Consider the following 16,330-nt stretch of genomic DNA (forward strand, 5'->3'; position numbering starts at 1 on the left):
CAAGAACAAAAGAATTCAAAAGCCAACAGAAGACAAGAAATAACTAAGATCAGAGTGGAACTGAAGGAGATGGAGACACAAAAAAGCCCTTCAAAAAAATCAGTGAATCTAGGAGCTGGCTTTCTGAAAGATCAACAAAATAGATAGACTGCTAGCCAGACTAATAAAGACAAAAAGAGAAGAATCAAATAGATGCAATAAAAAATGATAAAGGTGATATCACCACCAATCCCATAGAAATACAAACTACCATCAAAGAATACTATAAACACCTCTATGCAAATAAACCAAAATATCTAGAAGAAATGGATAAATTCCTGGACACTCACACCTTCCCAAGACTAAACCAGGAAGAAGTCAAATCCCTGAATAGACCAATAACAAGGTCTGAAATTGGGGCAGCAATTAATACCCTACCAACCAAAAAAAGTCCAGGACAAGATGGTTTCTCAGCCAAACTCTACCAGAAGTGCAAAGAGGAGCTGGTACCATTTCTTCTGAAACTATTCCAAACAATACAAAAAGAGGGAATCCTCCCTAACTCATTTTATGAGGCCAACACCATCCTGATACCAAAACCTGGCAAAGACACAACTAAAAAAGAAAATTTCAGGCCAATATCCCTGATGAACATTGATGTGAAAATCCTCCATAAAATACTGGCAAACCAAATCCAGCAGCACATCAAAAAGCTTATACATCGCAATCAAGTCGGCCTCATCCCTGGGATGCAAGGCTGGTTAAACATACACAAATCAATAAACGTAATCCATCACATAAACAGAACCAAAGACAAAAATCAAATGATTATCTCAATGGATACAGGGAAGGCCGCCGATAAAATTCAACACCCTTTTATGCTAAAATCTCTCAATAAATTAGATATTGATGGAACGTATCTCAAAATAATAAGAATCATTTTCGATAAACCCACAGCCAATATCATACTGAATCAGCAAAAACTGGAAGCATTCCCTTTGAAAACCAGCACAAGACAAGGATGCCCTCTCTCACCACTCCTATTCAACATAATCTTAGAAGTTCTGGCCAGGGCAATCAGGCAAGAGAAAGAAATAAAAGGTATTCAAATAGGTAAAGAGGAAGTCAATCTGCAGATAACATGATTGTATACTTAGAAGACCCCATCAACTCAGCCCAAAATCTCAAGCTGATAAGGAACTTCAGCAAAGTCTCAGGATACAAAATCAATGTGCAAAAATCACAAGCATTCCTATACCCCAATAACAGACAGAGAGCCAAATAATGAGTGAATTCCCATTCACAATTGATACAATAATTAAATATCTTGGAATACAACTTACAAGGGATGTGAAGGACTTCTTCAAGGAGAACTACAAACCACTGCTCAAGGAAATAAGAGACGACACAACAAATGGAAAAACATTCCATGCTCATGGTTAGGAAGAATCAATATCTTGAAAATGGCCATATTGCCCAAAGTAATTTATAGATTCAATGCTATTCCCATCAAGCTACCATTGACTTTCTTCACAGAATTGTAAAAAACCACCTTAAATTTCATATGGAACCAATAAAGGGCCCGTATAGCCAAGACAATTCTAAGCAATAAATAAATAAATAAATAAATAAAGCTGGAGGCATCACACTACCTGACTTCAAACTATACTACAAGGCTACAGTAATCAAAACAGCATGGTCCTGGTACTAAAACAGATATATAAACCAATTGAACAGAACAGAGGCCTCAGAAATAATGCCACACACCTCCAACTGTCTGATCTCTGGCAAACCTGACAAAAACAATCAATGGGGAAAGAATTCCCTATTTAATAAATGGTGGTGGAAAAACTGGCTAGCCATATGCAGAAAACTGAAACTGGATCCCTTCCTTACACCTTATACAAAAATTAACTGAAGATGGATTAAAGATTTAAACATAAGACCTAAAACCATAAAAGCCCTAAAAGAAAACCTAGGCAGTACCATTCTGAACATAGGCATGGGCAAAGACTTCATGACTAAAACACCAAAAGCAATGACAACAAAAGCCAAAATACTCAAATGGGATCTAATTAAACTAAAGAGCTTCTGCACAGCAAAAGAAAATATCATCAGAGTGAACAAGCAACCTACAGGAGAAAAATTTTGCAGTTTACCCATCTGACAAAGGGCTAATATCCAGAATCTACAAAGAACTTAAACAAATTTACAGGAAAAAAAGCAAACAACCCCATCAAAAATGGGCAGGGGATATGAACAAACACTTCTCAAAAGGAGACATTTATGCAGCCAACAAACATATGAAAAAAAAGCTCATCAGCACTGGTCATTAGAGAAATGCAAATTAAAACCACAATGAGATACCATCTCATGCCAGTTAGAATGGCCATCATTGAAAAGCCAGGAGACAACAGTTTCTGGAGAGGATGCGGAGAAACAGGAACACTTTTACACTGTTGGTGGGAGTGCAAATTAGTTCAACCATTGTGAAAGATAGTGTGGCGATTCCTCAAGGATCTAGAACTAGAAATATCATTTGACCCAGCAATCCCATTACTGGTAATATACCCAACAAATTATAAATCATTATATTATAAAGACATATGCACACATGTTTATTGCAGCACTGTACACAATAACAAAGATTGGAACCAACCCAAATGCCCATTAATGATAGACTGGATTAAAAAAATGTGGCACATATTTACCATGGAATACTATGCAGCCATAAAAAAGGATGAGGTCATGTCCTTTGCAGGGACATGGATGAAGCTAGAAAGCATCATTCTCAGCAAACTGACACAAGAACAGAAAACCAGACACCACGTTCTCATTCATAAGTGGGAGTTGAACAATGAGGACACATGGACACAAGGAGGGGAACATCACATACCACAGCCTGTCAGCAGGTAGGGGGCTAGGGGAGGGATAGCATTAGAAGAAATCTACCTAATGTAGATGATAGGGTGATGGATGCAGCCAACCACCATGGCACATGTATACCTATGTAACAAACCTGCATGTTCTACACATGTACCCCAGAACTTAAAGTACAATAAAAAAAAATAAAGTTTTATTGGAAAAAAAAGTTAACAATAAAGCAGCCGCAGGCAGGTCCTTCAGGAGCTATTCCAGAAGAAGGCATTGTTATCATAGGAGATGACGACTCCTTGTGGGTTACTGCCCCTGAAGACCTTCCAGTGGGACAGGATGTGGAGGCAGAAGACAGTGACACTAGTGATCTTGACCCTGTGTAGGCCTAGGTGTATTTGTATCTTAGCTTTTAAACAAAAAAAAAAAAAAGAAAAAATTTAAAAACAGGAAAAAGCTTATAGAATAAAATATAAAGGAAAATATTTTCGTACAGCTGTACGCTGTATTTGTTCTAAGCTGTTATTATAAGAGTCACAAATTTAAACATTTAAGTTTATAAAGTAAGTTACAGGAAGCTAAGGTTAATTCATTCTTGAAGACATCCTTTCCCAGAGGCAGAGCCTGGTTCACACTTTAAGAGGTGGGACCCTGAGGGCCACAGGAGTGGGTGGCAAGGGAACGCCTTTTGGCCATCAGTCTGAACATGGTGTGTTTCTTTTTTCTACCTCTAATCTCTCACCATAGTCCTAACAAGCATCATATCCATTTCTTACCTTCAAAATCACGGAGACAGTGTCCTCTTTGGAACAGCAACCACTTCCCTTGCCTACCCTCCCAGCATATCTGTTCCAACCTCCCGCCACCTGCTCCTGGCCAGACCCAGCCATCCCAGACACACACCAGGTAGCTGTCAGGCAGCCTTCCGCATTTTGAAGTTTTCCGCAAACATAATAAGAGTTTCCTATCCACCCAGGTTGGGAAAACCACCCCATCCTGAAAGACCGGACCACAAGCCTCTTAGTCTTAATACTTGCCGAAACAGAAGTAAAAAGTAAAAGGGCTTCTTAGTCTGGGGGCACCATCCTTGGCCTGGCAAACTTCCTTCCCATGCTCTTCACTGTAGAGGGAGGAGGGAGTTGGAGCCGGAGTGTGTGGGTTGGTAAGAGCTACCCCCTCCCTGTTTTTCTTGGTGTCAATTAGCATAATTGAAAAGGCAAGGGGAAAAAACTGCTATCTGTGTGACTGCTTTCGCTTTAAACTTGTCCGTCTTTGGAGGCTGATTATGGCCAAGTGACCCATATTTTAAAAACATTTACAATAAAATGATGCATTTTCTTTTTGTACCATCAGCTTCCCTGCTGAAAAGCAGAAATGCTTTAAAATTGTCCCTTTTTGTTAGCAGTAATGGGTGTGCTATATTTCGGCTCATCCCCCTCGTGGGCATAGAAAGGGAAGGGTAATAAAGGGCACAGCTGTAGACACTTTATGGCCTGCTTGGGGTGGGGTAGGGGGAGGGGGAGTGGAGGCAAGAAACAGATTGATTGTGTGTCAACAAATGCAGCTGGGAAAGAGAAAGCTCTTAAAGACCTCTGCAACTTTAAGTCCTGGATAAATGATGTTCCTATTTGGAAAGGAAAAAAAAATGGAGGTGAAATTCAATAAAGGATGGCTGAAAAGAGAAGGGTTCCAAAGGCCTTTCTCTGCAGCTAGGCAGCTCCCAAGAGAAATGAGCAAAAGTGGCCATAGGCAACAGGGGTGGGGAGAGCTGCAGTCCAGAGACAACAAAGGCCTGTCCTGACCAATGCATTACAACGCCAGGGTTGGCCAAGCTGGGCCCTGATGAGCCCTGCCAAGGTGGGGGGTGGAAACGGTGGAGTTGAAAGAAATGCCTCAGGAAATCCTAACAGTTAGACTTCAGGCCGTGCTTATGCCTTGCATTTGAGGAAGAAAAACGCAGAAAATAGATGACCTCTTAGGGGAGAGACTGAGTCAGGTTATGATAGAAAAAGCATTGCTCTCGGGGTCAGGAGACAGATGAAGCTCCAGCTCTGGCACTGACCAGCTTTCCGAGGTAACCATGCCCATGAGCAGCGTCAGCCCCGGATCTGTGTAGGCCCTTGATTGGTGATGAAAACTTGCCGTTCCAGCGTCTCACAGGAGTCTCACCAGCACCCTGGGAAGCAAGTTGCGATCCTTGGATCCACAATCTGCACATAAGAAAACTAAGTGTCAAGGAGATAAAGTGCTTGCTGAGGGTCACACAGGTAACAAATCAAAGAAGCCATGTTCATCTCCAGGAGAACCCCTTCCTTACTTTTCCATTCCACTGGCCTCGGTGAATGGAGAGAGAAGCTTTCCTTCCTGAGAACCCCATAGGGAAACCCTCCAGGAAGGAGCTGCGTCTTCTGGGCACCAACTCGAAAGCAAATTTTATCTGTTAGAAAGCAAGGAACAGAACCCTCACTCAGTCTGGCTTAAACAAGAAGGGAATCTATTAACTTACAAAACCTATAAGCCCCAGAGGGTTAATCCAGCAGCTCCACACTGGTAAGGAAAGCATCACTCCTCTCTGTCACTCCAGAGAGAGCTTCACCTTGAAGCTAGTAGACAAATGGCAGAATTTCCAGGCATAACATTCAGACATGACAATATCCAAGAAGGTTACCTTTCCCCACAACTCCCTCTTATGAGTAAGAAAACTTCCTAACAGACTTCCTGAAGATTCCTTGGACAGAACTGGGTCATCTGCCCGTTCCTGAACCAATTATCAAGGGGAGTGGGATTATCCTTAGTTAATAAAAGTCTTTACATGGAACCGGGGCTCAGGTCAGCTCTCCCTGAAGCCCACGATGAGGACTGGAGACATGAGATAGGATTCTGCTGGAAAGAAAGTTGTAGAAACAAATATTGGTAGGCAACCAATAATGACCCCTCAACCAATAGCATCCATGAAAGAGGTTTGAGAAATACATGGCTCTATGTACCTGCTGGAATGGCTAAAATAAAAAAAGATGAAATGTGCCTCAAAATGAGACAATGCATATTAAGTACTTAGCATAACACCAAGCACATGGTAGGCGATCAAAAAATAGTATCTGTTATTATTATTATTGTTATTTTGAGATGGAGTTTTGCTCTTTGTTGCCAGGCTGGAGTACAGTGGTGTGATCTTGGCTCACTGCAACCTCCACCTCCCAGGTTCAAGCAATTCTCCTGTCTCACCCTCCTGAGTAGCTGGGATTACAGGTGCCCTGTCTCCACGCCTGGTTAATTTTTGTATTTTTAGTAGAGACGGGGTTTCACCATATTGGCCAGGCTGGTCTCGAACTCCTGACCTCAGATGATCCGCCCACCTTAGCCTCCCAAACTGCTGGGACTACAGAAATGAGCCACTGTGCCCAGCCCCTTATTGTTATTGATAACAACACAACTTTATTGTAATGAGCCAGAGTAGGCCAGGAGAAAGTGGAGGGCCCAATGGGGTAACTTAAACCAGTGCTTCTCAAACTTTACTGGAGCTCTTTTGCGGGGCTTTACTGGAAATCCCCTGGGGATCTGCTAAAATGAAAATTCTAACTCGGTGGGGCTGGGTAGGCCTGAGAGTCTGCATTCCTAGCCGATCACAGGTGAAGGCAGTGATGCTGGTCTGCAGACCACACCTTGAGAAGCAAGGCTCTAGGTTTCAGGGAAGGCATAAATCAGAGGAATTGGAAAGAAATAGAGGGGGAGGGGGTTCTCCCACAGGTGGTGGCAACAAATCTAGAGCGGTAATGTTCCAAAACTGTTATCAAGACTGCATTTAAAGCTGGTGTCACTTAAGAAACATAATTACAAAATGACTGGTTACCACATATTAGCAAGAATTAGGCAAGCCTGGACTATACTGTTTTGTTTAAAACAACAAACAAATATGTAGGGTGTTTTTAAAACACTTATTGTTCTGCTGTCTTATTAAATACACGTCCTTATGAGGTAGATTTTAGCATTATTCCCATTTTATAGAGACTTCAATGAATTTGCCCAAAGTCAATCACCATACGTGACTGAAATTAGATTAGATTTCCAGGTTGTCTGACTCTATATATTTTTTTTTTTTGAGTTGGAGTCTTGCTCTGTTGCCAGGCTGGAGTGCAGTGCTGCAATCTTGGCTCACTGCAACCTGTGCTTCCCGGGTTCAAGCAATTCTCCTGCCTCAGCCTCCCGAGCAGCTGGGACTACAGGCACATGCCACCATGCCTGGCTAATTTTTTATATTTTAGTAGAGATAGGGTTTCACCATGATGGCCAGGATGGTCTCGATCTTCTGACCTCATGATCCGCCCACCTTGGCCTCCCAAAGTACTGGGATTACAGGCATGAGCCACCGCACCTGGCCTGACTCTACTTTTTTTTTTTTTTTTTTTTTTTAGTCTTTCAAGCTTTTATTTAAGTGCAATGATCCAGGATGGATTTTAGATCTTGTTAAAAACAGCCACATCCATGGGCTACACACAATCCTCAAAAGCAGCGATCTGCTTCTCCAGCCTATCTGTTCCAACTTTATAATCTTCAACCACACAGTGTATTTGAAGTTTCTTAATTCTGTGTTCCACTGGAGCTAGTTTGGATGAGCCCCAGACTAAGCCGTCTGCCTGAATGCTTCTGACATTCCTTTAATTTCGCCATATCCGCCTCATCATCCCAAGGTTCACATCTAGTAAGATGAAAGACGTGGCAAAAAGTACAGTTTTTTTCTTTTAGGTTTGATGATCCTCTCTAAATTTTGCACCTATCATATATTTTTTCTTTTATGGATCTTATTTTTACTGTTCTTTCTCTCTTTTTATTTTTTTTTTTAAGACAGAGTCTCATTCTGTCACCCAGGCTGGAGTGCAGTGGCATGATCTTGGCAGCAACTTCTGCCTCTCGGGTTCAAGTGATTCTCCTGCCTCAGCCTCCTGAGTCGGTGGGATTACAAGCACCCACCACCACACCCAGCTAATTTTTGTATTTTTAATAGAGAGGGGGTTTCATCATGTTGGTCAGGCTGGTCTCAAACTCCTGACCTCAAGTGACCCACCTGCCATGGCCTCCCACAGTGCTGGGATTACAGGCATAAGCCACCGCACCTGGCCTTAAGTGCAGGTTTTTTGGTTTTCTTGTATTCATATTGTACAAGGCATTCTTTCCTTAGCCTCTTTGCTTCTTCACTTTCCTCCTCATCAGATCCAAGGAGATCAATGTCATCATCATCTTTACTATCTCTAGCTCCACTTCCTGTAGTGTCTTCCACATCGGCAGGATCATACCTGTCCACAGCTTTCTTCCCTCCTGGCAGGCTGGCCTTTTCCTTTTCATAAGACTTGATGTAATTATACCAACTTAGGGCACGACCCAAGTCTGCAGGCGGTGGACCAGACACTGCTTCAAATACTGCCACATCTGCTTGTGATGGCACATACCCCTTGATGTAGCTCTTGTCCACTAGGTCATCGTTGAGCACCTGGAGGCTGGCAGGCTTTTCAGGTTTCTGAAACCCATGGTGTTGTTGGCTATATCCAAGAGCTGGGAGCAGCAGAGAGAGAGAGAGAGTGCAAGTTGTGGGTGCCCTGCGCTGAGAGAGGAGAAGCTACATTTTTTTAAATTCCTCTAACATTTTATCACCCAAGCTTCCACTCCCCAGCATAAAAATAAACCTTGTTTAATCTATAGATCTAGAACCTGTCTTTGACTGACTCTTGCTCCAACTTGCTACAGCAGGACCCTAGTTCCAACAATCCTCAAAGTGTTTCTGGAAATCCCCATAAAGTATGTTGCATGTATTCACAAAATTAAGATAACCATCTGTAAAGCTTAAGCTATATATATGTAGGTAAGTATTGTTTCAATATTTCTTCCTTCACATCCTCACTCACGTACCTAATATCCAGGCACACCATTCCTGGAACATCTGATGGACCTGTTATACCTGTCCAAGCTCCTCTCCAGGGATGAATCCCAACTTCTCTGCTTGGTGAACTCCTCTTTCAAAATCCATCTCAAAGTCACCTCCTCTGTGAAGCTAAGAGGGCCTAGAAAAAATAAATCAGACTTTTTTCCTTCTATTGTTTCTAATTTATTCACTCAACACGTTTTATAAAGTGCCTGCCAGGAGCCAGAGTATGAGGATTAAAATGAATGAACATACGTAGAGCTTAGCTCAATGCCCAGCACCGTAAAAGCACGGCATTGGAGTTCGTTATAATGCCCACGATGACGATGCTGCTACTGCTGGTGGGTCTGTGAGAGAGAGAGAGGACGAACGCACAATCCACGATCCAAGGGGCCTTGAGCTGCTGAGAAAGGCCCATAGGAAATCCCAATACCGTGCAACTTGAGCTTTGTAATAAGGCACAGGGCACTTTTTCACACGGACGGGAGCTTTTTTTTACCGCTTGCAGAACCGGTTCTGGGCATAGAATGGAGCAGTATAAATAAAAATAAATACACATTCCAAGAAGCTGCTAAAGCTCTAACCTTTCTGGACTACACTTTCGAAGTGCCAGTTTACACCAGGCTCGCCAGTCGAAGAGCCCACGATCCAGTTGGACCACCCAGCCTGCTCAGGACACCCGCCTCGCGAGTGGCAGCGCCAGGACTCGGGTCCAGATGGGACTCGGAAGCCTCCCCAGGAAAGTCCGCCCCGGACCCCCGGAGACCCACATCGTCCGGTGTGTTTTCCTCTCACAACACGTTCCACAGCCTGTAATTACATGATTATATATTTGGGGGCATGTGTTTACTGTCTGTCTCCCTAACTGTGCTGTTAGCGTTTTGTTCACCACTGGGTTCTCAGGGCTGGGCGCTCAGGAAAGGTTCAGAGATATTTGTGTTGAGGGAACTGGGGAGGGCGGAGCTCTAGCGAGGAACAGCTGGGCCCGGCGAGGGGGTGGGCGGGGCCCAGGGAGTGGGCGGGGCCTGAGTGAGAGAGGGAGTGGGCGGGGCCTGAGTGAGACGCTGCTGAGGCAGGAGTCTCCTTCCAGCACACTGTTGAGAGCAACCCTGAGAGTGACACTCGGGGGTGAACAGCCCTTGTCGGACGGGTAGCCCCCTGCAGCCAGACCATCCTCCACCATGTCCACACTGAGCTTTCAGAAAATGTACATTTAACCATTGTTGTGGATCTTTCCTGTCTTCAGAATAAAATCAAAATCCTAAATGCAAGATTATAAGCATCTTTATTCAATTCTATTTCAAATGCTTATTATTTTGCAGATTTTTAAAAATTAAGCATTAAAAGTTACTTTAATAAAGCAACTCACGCCTATGTGATAAAATTGCACAAAACTAAATACACTCATATGTGTAAAACTGGTGACATCTGTATAAATCTGGTGGATTGTATCAATGTTAATTTCCTGATGGTGATAATGTAATGTAGCCATGCACCATATTTCATTTGTTTTATTTCTTTCAAGTGCATATGACTCTAAAATTACCTCCAAGTAGTTTTTTTTTTTTTTTTTTTGAGAGGGAGTTTCGCTTTTTTTACCCAGGCTGGAGTGCAATGGCGCGATCTCGGCTCACCGCAACCTCCGCCTCCTGGGTTCAAGCAATTCTCCTGCCTCAGCCTCCTGAGTAGCTGGGACTACAGGCACGCGCCACCATGCCCAGCTAATTTTTTGTAGTTTTAGTAGAGACGGGGTTTCACCATGTTGACCAGGATGGTCTCGATCTCTTGACCTCGTGATCCACCCGCCTCGGCCTCCCAAAGTGCTGGGATTACAGGCTTGACCCACCGTGCCCGGCCCCCAAGTAGTTTTTATAAATATACATATATACAGAAAATAGTTGCCAATAAACTATTTTTTAACTATAATTTTTATGTATACCTCATGTTCCCTGAAAGGCACTTGAAGGCAAAAACAAGGTCTGATTAATTTTTATGACAGCAGTAGAAGCTAGTAGCTTCGTACATAGCACAAACGAATTTCAAAGAATTATCAGGCCACACAGTTCAGTGCCTAACTCAATGATTAAGCTTGTGGGCCCTTTTAAGGCCCTGGGAGAGACCCTTGCAAAAGGTTCACGTGATCATATATTTTTGTAGTTTGAAAAATTGAGAAATTTTAGTGGCCATCTATTGAGATCACTGTTTCTTTTCATTCTAACTTTCCTTTGTCAAATTTCTCTTCTATCAGGTGGCAATGTGCCAGCTCAGGACATTTTGGGATCTTGCTAAGGGGAGATTGAGTTGGAAATTACCCATTTTAATCACACTTTGGAAAGATGCTTCGGGGACTTTTCAGTAAAACAGGTGAGAAATTTGCAGTCTCTTGATGTGGTATCTTGTCTCTTGTGTGATATGAAGGGTATCTTTTATTTTTTGCATCTTTAAATATATTTTTGAAATCCTCTAGAAAAAATTCCAAGAGTAAAAAATGGTACGTGAAACAAAAAGAAATAAAGATGAGCAATAAAACCAAATAAAATCATTCTGACACTGAGAAGCATAACAAAATCAATTTCAGAAACTACCAAAACAAACAAACAAACAAAAAAACTACCAAAACATAATTAATTGAGAATAAGAGACACATTTCAAATAACAACAATAGTCAGACTTTTGGATTGCTTGACAATCTAATTATAAGAGTGAATTACAGGGACCCACTGGGAATAGATTTAAATTTGCTTATTGATTTGCTGAGGAATACGAACAACTATGAAGATAATATCAAACGCCTGACACACACTACAGTGAAGACACTGAGGACATATTGGTTATGGACGTTATCAGTTCAATGAATCACTGTGCATTAAGCATTCACTGTGCAAGAAAACTTTATCTGCCCTGAAAGCTTGCAGTTCATTCACGATAGGAACTTGGTATTTCCTCGAATTTTGACAACAATCCTAAAAAAAACTTATATCGCTTGTATGTGACATTTGTTATGGAGTTGAAACAAAGAATTCCAAACTCTCCATATAAAAACAAATTACATTTTTATTTTATTTTCATTTATTATTATTTTTTGAGACAGAGTCTCTTTCTGTCCCGCAGGCTGGAGTGCAGAGTGCCATCTTGGCTCACTGCAGCCTCTGCCTCTCAGGTTCAAGTGATTCTTCCACCTCAGCCTCCCAAGTAGCTGGGATTACAGGCACACGCCATCCCGCCTGGCTAATTTTTGTATTTTTAGTAGAGACGGGGTTTTGCCATGTTGGCCAGACTGAGCTCGAACTCCTGACCTCAGGTGATCTGCCTGCCTTGGCCTCCCAAAGTGCTGGGATTACAGGCGTGAGTCACTGTGCCTGGCCAGGAGGAAGGATTCTCTAAGAAAAGAATTACTGCCCCGAATTTACAGAAAAGAAAACTGAGGCTCCTCCAAGAGCACTTATCTCACCAGCAGAGGGCCAGGGATAGACTCAGTGAATTGTTTGCTCTCCCTACAATGTTCTATGCCTGTCTTGCATGCAAATATTTCAACATGCCTCTTCCCCTACCTGAATCAGAAGCCAGCCCTCCAGCCCACAGTGAGGGAACTAAAAGAGGAAAAGGAGCTGCGGAAGGAAGGCATATACCAATGAGCCCGTGGAGCTGGGGGTCTGGTGAACTAGCATGTGGAAACCAGCCTGAGCATTCCTGAGTCCCAGAACAGCCACGCTGGGCTTCTGGACCTTCATTTGAATATTTTACAAGCTGGAATGAACTGAGAAAGAGGCCTGGGAATCTACTGAGAAAATCCCAGCTCAGAGCGCCTCTAGGGAAGTTAGCCTCCTGAAATCCCAGGCTTTCTGGACTCTTTCTTTAGTGCTCCTCCTACTCCTAGCTGCAGCAGTGTTGGGTGCCTGCCTGGTCTACACCTGCCTCCCTGAGAGCTGTCCCCTCCCATCCACCCTCAGAACCTTCTTGGTAATGTCTGTGCCCATTCACCCTAGCCTCAGCTGAGGTGGCCCAGACAGGGATGAAGTACAGAAAGGGTAGGACAGGGAGCAAAGACTGTGCAGGTCTGAAGGGAGTCTTTGCAGCAGTGAACTTTCCAGGACACCCAGCTGTAGTGCCTTTTTTTTTTTTTTTTTCTACCTTAAGCAGTTGAGTGGGTTCTAGTGGTATCTGTTAAATTAAGTTTAGCCTAAAGCCGCCTCCTTACATTTTAAGTTCAGCCTAAAGCTTTCTCCTACCTAGTGAACTGTAACCTATCTGGATGTGTGAACAGTCTGTAACCCTCTATTGTGCCAATCACTGAGTTTCTGCCAATCACAGGTGGCCAACTACTCAAAGCATGTTTAAATCAGGCAAATGCATGCCTTAACCACATGGGCTGTTTCCATACCTCCATTCCGCCTTCTGTAGGTCATTTGCCTTTTTCTGTCCATAATTCTTCTAATACCATGCAACTTGCTAGATCCTCTCATTGAGGGTCTGCCCAATTCACAAATCCTTCTTTACTCAGTTAAACTATGTCAATTTTAAAATGTTTCCTCTTTCTTTTCTTTCCCTTTATTTCCTTTTCTTCCCCTCCCACCCTCCATCATTCCTTTCCTCTTTCCTTTCCTTTTCTCCCTTCTCTTTCCCCTCTTCCTTCCTTCCTTCCTCCTTCCCCTCCCACCCTCCCTCTTTCCTTTACTTTTCTCCCTTCCCTTTCCCCTCTTCCTTCCTACCTTCCTTCCTTCTTTCCTTTCCTTCCTTCCTTCTTTCTTTCAACAGGGTTTCACTCTGTTGCCGAGGCTATAGTGCAGTGGCATGATCACAGCTAACAGCAGCCTTCCACCTCAGCCTCCCAAGTAGCTGGGACTACAGGCACATGTCACCACACCTGGCTAATTTTTGTATTTTTTGTAGGGACAGGGTTTCGCTATGTTGCTCCGGCTGCTCTGGAACTCCTGGGTTCAAGCAATCCACCTGCCTCGGACGACCAAAGTACTGGGAATACAGGCATAATCCTGATGCTACCTGTCAGATTGTGTGCTCATGTGCCTTTCCCTGGGGCATGCTTTCTATGAATCCTCTTAAGATCCCAGAGTGTTCTGTGTCCCAGAAAAGGTTAAGAACTATTAAAAGAAAAAAACTGGCCGGGCACCATGGCTCAAGCCTGTAATCCCAACACTGGGAGGCTGAAGTGGGAGACTTGCTTGAGCCCACTTCAAAGCTGCAGTGAGCCATGATTCTGTCACTGCACTATACCAGTGTGTACAGGTTCTATTCCTGTTTCCTCTCCTTCCCTCATTTGTTCTTCAGAGGTCTCCAATTTTGGTCGTTGAAGTATCCAGACCCAATTTCAGGTGGAACAGAAAGCAGAGTCCTTGGTGGCAGCTCATGGGCCAGACCCTAAAGATCCTGATGGCTTCTGTAGTACGCACGGGGAGAGAGCTGTGGAGTTTGACTTCCTGTCTGGAATCAGGTCCTTCCTAAGACTGACAGTGAAAAGGGAGCTGCTTGGAGAGCCCAGCCTGACCCACTTATGAAAGGAGCCAGAGAAGGGGGGCAGAATTGGCATGCTGTCTCATTAGTTTTGAAGGAATATTGTCTATTTGTCTCCCAAGAGATGGGCTCAGTGCAGACTCTGGAAGCTGAGCCAGGATTTTAGGACGTCTGGATTCCTCTCTCTGCTGGCAATAAATAAGCCCTATTCTTGGGGGCACTTTTGAGCATCACAAAATAAGAAAGCCATCAGAAAATAATTTTTTTATATTTTGGAGACAGAGTCTCACTGTCACCCAAACTGGAGTACAGCAGCATGATCACAGCTCACTGCAGCCTTGAACTCTGAGGCTCAAGCAATCCTCCTGACTTAGCCTCCTGAAGTAGCTAGGACTATAGACATGCATCACCATACCTGATTTGTTAATTTTTTGTGGAGGTGGGGGTATCACTATGGTGCCCAGGCTGGTCTCAAACCCTTGGTCTCAGGTAATCCTCCCACCTTGGCCTACCAAAGTGCTAAGATTACAGATGTGAATCACAGTGCCCAGTGGAGAAAATATTTTTAAATGCAGGTCACATTTGTTGTTTGTGTTACTTCCTGGTTTTGCTAATTAAAGCAATATACAAACCCACCTCTTCCCTTTTTTTCCTCCTATAGCTCTATCTATGAAAATTCTATGGTGGGCATTTTCTTCTTAGTTCTCCCCAAAGCCTACCCAATGTTTCTGGGACTTCAAGCAGGGAAAGAAAACCATTCTTATAAAGACAAGATTGTACAGATTTCTATCACAGTCAAGTGTTAATACCCAAGCACCAAGTAGTTGGTGCTTCCTCTTTTTTTTTTTTTTTTTTTGAGATGGAGTCTCGCTCTGTCACCAGGCTGGAGTACAATGGTGCAATCGTGGCTCACTGTAATCTCTGCCTCCTGGGTTCAAGCGATTCTCCTGCCTCAGCCTCCCAAGTAGCTGGAACCACAGGCGCGCACCATCACACCCAGAAAATGTTTATATTTGTTAGTAGAGATGGGGTTTCACCATGTTGGCCAGGATGGTCTTGATCTCTTGACCTCGTGATCCACCCGCCTCCCAAAGTGCTGGGATTACAGGCGTGTGTCACCGCACCCAGCCAATGCTTCCTTTCTCACTCCCCAGACATGTTGGTGGCTGATCCTGGTTGGAGGCCATCCCAGACCTAGGGGCAGGAATATGGTGGCCATAAATAAGATGGAGAAAGTTGCTAGAGTGAATCAACTGTAGACTTCAACTCTTTATGAAAAATAGAAGGTACATGCTTGGTTACAAGCTGACTCTGAAGATGATCAGACAAGGCAAAGCAAAACTGACAGTCCTCGCTAACAACTGCCCAGCTTTGAGGAAATCCAAAATAGAGTACTAGGCCCTGTTGGCCAAAACTGGTGTCCGATATTATTGCCATTACGGTGGCAATAATACTGAGTTAGGCACAGCATGCAGAAAATACTAGAGTCTGTACATTGTCTATCATTGATCCCAGTGACTCTGAGATCATTAGAAGCATGCCAGAGAAGACTGGTAAAAAGTAAACCATACAATATTTTTCCTTAATAAACTTGCCAGAGCTTTTTTTTTTTTTTTTTTTTTTTTTTTTAAAGAGCAGTTCATGTCACCATTGCAAGAGACAGTGGGGATCTTCCTGTTTCCTATGTTCTCAGTCTCACACACTGAGAACTTCTGGGTGATAACCTCATGAGAGTTCTCCATCAGATGCCCCCTCCATTTCAGGAAGTGATGAGGGGGAAGGTACCTTGGAAACTTACTGAGTACCAGGCTCTATGCTGCTTTGACACATCCAATGCAGGATTTATGATCCTCATTTTCCAATCAGAGAAACTAAGTCTCAGAGCAACAAAGCCCAGGATAACTTAGCTAGGGATCTCTAAGTCTATCTTCAAACCTAAGTCTGAGCTGGGTCCAGAAGCTGTGGGCCGTCCACTTTGTAGCTCTGTCTCAGAAACATCACTTTGCTTATTGTCGGTTAAGATTCCATACTGCCAGACCAGGGAATCCTATTCTATCCCAACAGGGAATTTCACAAACTCCCTAGTCAACAGCG

At 43.4% G+C, this 16,330-nt stretch overlaps 2 pseudogenes; one reads left to right on the plus strand and one right to left on the minus strand.

Annotated features, from left to right (window-relative positions):
• Positions 1-7,240: 7,240 nt before the first annotated feature.
• On the minus strand, positions 7,241-8,774 carry LOC116554940 (annotated as a pseudogene).
• A 313-nt stretch (positions 8,775-9,087) lies between these two features.
• On the plus strand, positions 9,088-15,800 carry LOC116554947 (annotated as a pseudogene).
• Positions 15,801-16,330: the final 530 nt, after the last annotated feature.

This window comes from Sapajus apella, unplaced genomic scaffold (assembly GCF_009761245.1).
Source record: "Sapajus apella isolate SASKATOON/1434 unplaced genomic scaffold, GSC_monkey_1.0 scaffold2, whole genome shotgun sequence".
Lineage (NCBI taxonomy): Eukaryota > Metazoa > Chordata > Mammalia > Primates > Cebidae > Sapajus > Sapajus apella.